This window comes from Apium graveolens, chromosome 10, assembly GCF_009905375.1.
Source record: "Apium graveolens cultivar Ventura chromosome 10, ASM990537v1, whole genome shotgun sequence".
Lineage (NCBI taxonomy): Eukaryota > Viridiplantae > Streptophyta > Magnoliopsida > Apiales > Apiaceae > Apium > Apium graveolens.
The window spans coordinates 22,107,351-22,113,702 of NC_133656.1; the positions used below are offsets into that span (position 1 = coordinate 22,107,351).

Genomic DNA, 6,352 nt, shown 5'->3' on the forward strand with positions numbered 1-6,352 from the left:
TGCAGAAACTTCTTCTTTTGAGCTGAGGTCAAATTAGGAGGCATTATATTGCTGACAAGATAATTTACAATATCTGCTAACCATGGCTCTTCCTCCTGAACTGCGAATAACTGCTCATCCGGAAAAGATTTTTTGATTATTGTCTTATCTTGTGAAGTAGACTCGGGGTTCTCCAACCTAGAGAGATGGTCAGCTACTTGATTCTCAGTACCTTTTCGATCCTTGATCTCTAACTCAAATTCCTGAAGTAAGAGCACCCAACGAATGAGTCTCGGCTTCGAATCCTTCTTGGAAACCAAATAGCGAATGGCCGCATGATCAGTAAATACTGTCACTTTTGTCCCAAGGAGATAAGATCGAAATTTCTCGAAACCAAAGATTATAGCCAAAATCTCCTTCTCCGTAGTGGTGTAGTTCATTTGGGCCCCATTTAAGGTCTTACTCGCATAGTAGACCACATGAAAGAGATTATTCTTGTGCTGCCCCAGAACTGCACCTACCGCATAATCACTAGCATCACACATCATCTCAAACGGCTCTATCCAATCTGGTGTTGTAATAACTGGTGCAGTGATCAAACTCTTCTTGAGAGTCTCGAATGCCGCCAAACATTCATCATCAAATTTGAAAGGCACATCTTTCTCAAGCAAATTGCATAACGGGTTAGATATCTTCGAAAAGTCCTTGATGAATCACCGATAAAAACCCGCATGACCAAGAAAACTACGGATTCCCTTCATAGAAATATGTGGTGGAAGATTTTCAATGACTCCCACCTTGGCCTTGTCCACCTCCAGACCCTTTCTAGAGACCTTATGCCCAAGAATAATGCATTCACGCACCATAAAATGACATTTCTCCCAATTGAGCACCAAATTAGTTTCCACGCACCTTTTGAGTACGGTACGAAGATTATTCAAACATTCATCATACGAATGTCCAAAGACGGAGAAGTCGTCCATGAACACCTCGACATTATTTCCAATCATGTCAAAGAATATAGCCATCATACATCTCTGAAAAGTGGCCGGGGCGCCACATAACCCAAACGAAACTCTGCGAAAAGCAAACGTGCCAAATGGAAAAGTGAAGGTAGTCTTTTTCTGATCCTCTGGTGCATTACAAATCTGATTATACCCTGAATAGCCATCCAGAAGACAATAATACTCATGACCAGCCAACCTGTCAAGCATCTGATCAATGAAAGGAAGAGGGAACTGATCTTTCCTCGTGGCTTTGTTCAACTTTCGATAATCCATGCATACTCTCCATCCTGTAACTGTTCGAGTGGGGATGAGCGCATTCTTCTCATTTGCTACCACAGTGATACCTCCTTTCTTAGGCACACATTGTACGTGGCTCACCCAAGAACTGTCAGAAATAGGATAAATGATGCCTACATCGAGCCATTTTAGAATTTCTTTCTTCACTACCTCCTTCATGATAGGATTAAGTCTGCGCTGCTGTTCAACAGTCGGCTTACTACCTTCATCTAGCAGAATTTTATGCATAGAATATGAAGGGCTGATCCCCTTAATGTCTGCTATGGTCCATCCAATAGCTGATTTGAATTCTCTTAAAATCCTTAAGAGCTTGTCTTCCTCACTACCTGAAAGGTCAGATGCAATAATAACAGGTAAAGTAGATGCATCACCTAAAAAAGCATACCTCAAGTGTTCAGGTAGTGGCTTGAGCTCCAAGGTAGGTGCTTCCTCTATTGATGGTTTGAGCTTTCCTTCAGCATTCTTGAGGTCAGAAGTACCAAGAGATTCAAACGGCATGTCCAGCTTTCGCTTCCAGGGAGAAGCATTCAGATATTATAATTGCTCATTGCCATCTTCATCATCACTGTTAAAATCCCCCACTAAGGCCTTTTGCAAAGCATCAGACATTAGCATGTGATCGAGTTCTGAACTAACCGCAGAATCAATCACATCAACTTTTAAGCACTCCTCATCTTCTGTAGGGAATTTCATTACCTTGAACATGTTGAAGGTCACATCCTAATCTTGTACCCGCATAGTAAGTTCACCTTTCTGCACATCTATCAAGGTACGGCCAGTAGCCAAGAAAGGTCTTCCCAAGATTATGGGAATCTTCTTATCTTCCTTAAAATCTAGAATAACAAAATATGAGAAAAGAAGAGCTTATCCACCTTGACTAGCACAACCTCCACTATGCCCCTTGGGTAAGTAATAGAACGATCAGCCAATTGTAGAGACATGTATGTGGGTTTTGGATCAGGCAAATCCAACTTTTTAAAGATCGACAACGGCATCAGATTGACGCTTGCTCCCAAATCACAAAGGCACTTGTCAAAAGTCAACTTGTCAACGGTGCAAGGAATGGTGAAGCTACCTGGATCTTTAAGCTTTGGAGGTAACTTTTGCTGCAGAACAGTGCTACATTCTTCCGTGAGAGCAACGATCTCAAGGTCATCCAGTTTCACCTTCCTTGAAAGAATACTCTTCATAAACTACGCATAACTAGGCATTTGCTCCAGAACCTCAGCGAAAGGTATATTGATGTGAAGTTTCTTGAACACCTCCAGAAACTTACCGAACTGTCTATCCAGCTTTTGTTGGTGCAATCTCTTTGGAAAAGGTGGTGGAGGATAGAGCTATTTATCCCCTGTATTACCCTCAGACAGAGTGTGTTCCACAGTAGTCTTCCTTGGTTCCCCCGCTTTCTCCTTTTGCTTAGCTTCTTCATCTCTAATTTCAGCTTCCCCATCTTTTGTCTTTTCAGCATCAACAACTTTCCCAGACCTTAAGGTAATAGCCTTGACTTGCTCTTTAGCTTCCTTCCTGCCTGGTACTTCCGTGTCACTAGGGAGTGTTCCAGGTTGATGATTGAGCACTGCATTGGCTATTTGACCGATTTGATTTTCCAAGGTCTTGATAGAAACCGCCTGACTCTTGCATAACAGCTTAAGTTCCTCAAAATCAGCACTAGTAGGTGCAGCTGCACTTCCTTGTCGAAGGTATAATTTCCTTTGAGCATACTGCTGTGGTTGCTGGAATCCAGGTGGATTAAACTGTTTACTCACACCTTGCTGATATGGTGGCTGCATAGCATTCTGATTATTACCCCAGCTGAAATTTGGATGATTTCTATTGTTAGGATGATAAGTAGCTGGCACAGGCTGCTGTTGTCGCTGATAATTATTCACATACTGAACAGATTTGTTAACAAGAGAACACTGATCTGTAGTATGAGAACCTGCACAAAGCTCACAAACCATAGCTATTTGATTAACTCCATATGTAGCTAGAGAATCAACCTTCATCGACAGCGCCTGGAGCTGCGCTGCAATAGCGGTGGCTGCATCGACTTCCAGTATACCTGCTACCTTCCCAGGCATCATCCTCTGAGTTAGGTTTTGATGCTCATTTGCAGCCATAGTCTCGATAAGATTATAAGCCTCGGTATAGCTTTTAGCCCATAAGGCGCCTCCAGCTGCTGCATCGAGCATGGGCCGAGATTGGGCCCCCAAACCATTATAGAAACCAGTGATCACCATCCAATCGGGCATTCCATGATGTGGACACTTCCTCAACATTTCCTTGTAGCGTTCCCAAGCTTCGCACATAGATTCTGTAGGTTGCTGCGCAAACTGAGTAAGAGCACTCCTCATAGCAGCAGTCTTTGCCATCGGATAAAACTTCACCAGAAACTTTTACGCAAGATCTTGCCAAGTAGTGATGGACCCAGCTGGTTCAGAATGTAACCAGTCCTTAGCTTTGTCCCTCAGTGAGAATGGGAAAAGCCTCAGCTTGATAGCCTCATCAGTCACGCCATTATACTAAAAAGTGCTGCAGATCTCGACAAAATTCCTTATGTGCATGTTGGGGTCTTCAGTTGCAGCTCCTCCAAAAGAAACAGAATTCTGCACCATCTGAATAGTGCCCGGCTTGATTTCAAAGGTGTTAGCTTGAATAGCCGGATGAAGAATGCTTGACTAAATGTCATCAATTTTTGGATGAGAAAAGTCCATAAGAGCTGGATCAGCTTGAACAATACGATCACCCATGATTACTAGTTCTTTCTGCTCAGTTCCTGAATCCGAATCTTCAAAATCTATCTTCTCTGGAATATCAAGAACTTCGTCTGTCTCCTCATCTGTATCTAAAGTCCTCTTGCGAGTACGAGAACGAGTTTGCATAAACGCTCGCTTAAGTACCTGAAACACAACCAGAAACAATAAGTAGCAACTACGTCCTAATCACTGAGTCCTAATGACCAATGATGGTAAGTACATAAACTAAACAAATACGCCGAGTCCCCGGCAGCGGCGCCAAAAACTTGTTAGGGCGAAAACACGTGCTAATATTCACGCAAGTATACGCGTTCGCAAGTAATATAGAATACTTTCTAGTTCGTTCCCACAGAGACTCAGACTAATTATTGTTTAATTAAACTCACGCACCAACGTATGATTACTTCTCAATGTTAAGACACTAACACTTAGAATTGTTGACTAATTATTAACTACAATTAATTACTTAATTAATCACTTAAATAACACTTCAATTAACAATATTAAAACACTCATGAGATCACAACTTCATTACTACTTCCTTTAATAGTTATTGTTATTACCTTTAACATGTGACAGTGATGATATTAATCGAATAACACGAAACTGATAAAAGCCAACTTTCATTGTACTAATACCATTCTACCAAGCATCCACAATTAAGATAGAAGTTGAATAGTCATCAATTATGTTGAGTTCCTATATGTCTACAGAAATTGACAACACAACGATTTAAGCACAAGTTATTCTTTTTGATTACACAGGGCAAATAAAACTGTTAGAGGTACCCACTAATCATGTACATCATACATGAACCTATGCTAGCATGGCAAGTTCTAAATCTCAAGATCCACCGTCGCTTCACAAGAGATTAACACCCTATCTTATATGTTCGCGACGCACATAAGACGAATATGCACAACCAATACTAGATATCATACAATCATCACACACTAAAGTATTAAACAATTAACTAAAGAATTCCATAGTAAATCCGTTGCGACCCCATGATCACGATTAGCCCATAATAGCACTTATCGTCATCATGGGTTCATATGAAATCATGATAAACAAACACAAGAAAATAATAAATAAACTAATTATATTAAATCAGAGTACGTCACAAGAGTAATTAAGTTCAAAGTAAGAAAACTAGCATCCAATGTTACAACGAAATAAGAATCACAAGAAAGTATGCTTCCTCTTCGTTGCTGTGTGCTAAATTGGTCTTCTTCCTTATCTCCTTTGCTCCTTGCTTAATACCACGATCCTCTCTCGTGAAAACGTCTCCAAATCTACTTATATAATAGTCCCATAAAACTCAGATTATATAGAAGTTGGAAGCCAAACAGAAGTAGAAGTCTAAAAATAATTATTTAATTTCCCGACCCTGCGCGGCCGCTCAGCATAGCTGAGCGGGTGCTCAGCTTTCTGCGCGGCCGCTCAGCATAGCTGAGCGGGCGCTCAGGACCCTACTGGATTTTTCCTGAGTTTGCTCCGTTTCTTCGCCGTAATCTGCCCCTTTCTTTCCTCTCGCAATGGTGAACACATGCCAAGGCTTATTCATGATGATTACTCCTCTGAAATGCAACTAATACCCTGAAATGCATAAACACTAGAAAACACATCAAATACACAAAATACTTGATTTCAAGGCACCAATTTAAGCCATTTTAAGATGTTCTAAGTGGTATAAAATGCCACTTATCAATATAGTACACAGTTACAAGATATCTTCTAATTGATATGGAATATAATTTTGTCTCCTAAAATATATCAATCAAATATCTTCTACAAGTCTTCTAGTCCTTTAACTCTTTCCATGCATATCTTCTATTGTTTTAGTCCAGATCTTCTTTCCTGTAAATCAGCCGCATTCCTTATCTGAAAATCTTACCACACTTAAGTACTGATATGTATCTTCTGTCACCTTAAGTTCTGATATTAAGTTCTGACTTCCAGTAAGTCCTGATTTCAGTAAGTACTGATTTGTCCTGTTGTTAAGTTCTGAAAACTAAACACAAATCATATTAGACATGACATCTCAAATATATCTAACAAACTCCCCCAACTTGTAAATTATGCAAAATATACAAGTTAATAGATTTGATGATGTCAAAAACATTTAAGTACAAATGCAATAAGAGTTTAAATAGATAACTAACTATAACTTACAGTCCTTGTAGCTTTTACCAATCTCACTGAGTCAATCTGAATCCAAAGTGATTCTTGACAAAGTTTGATATCATCTTTTCTTCTTTATTCCTCAGGACTTGAGATAGTGTAGTTTTGACTTGCTTTATCTCTTCATTA

At 40.1% G+C, this 6,352-nt stretch overlaps 1 non-coding gene across 1 annotated transcript; it reads left to right on the top strand.

Annotated features, from left to right (window-relative positions):
- Positions 1-3,533: 3,533 nt before the first annotated feature.
- LOC141694253 (small nucleolar RNA R71) lies at positions 3,534-3,640 on the top strand. Its single transcript, XR_012563573.1, has one exon. It is a non-coding gene; the product is annotated as a small nucleolar RNA R71 (small nucleolar RNA).
- The last annotated feature ends 2,712 nt before the right edge of the window (positions 3,641-6,352 follow it).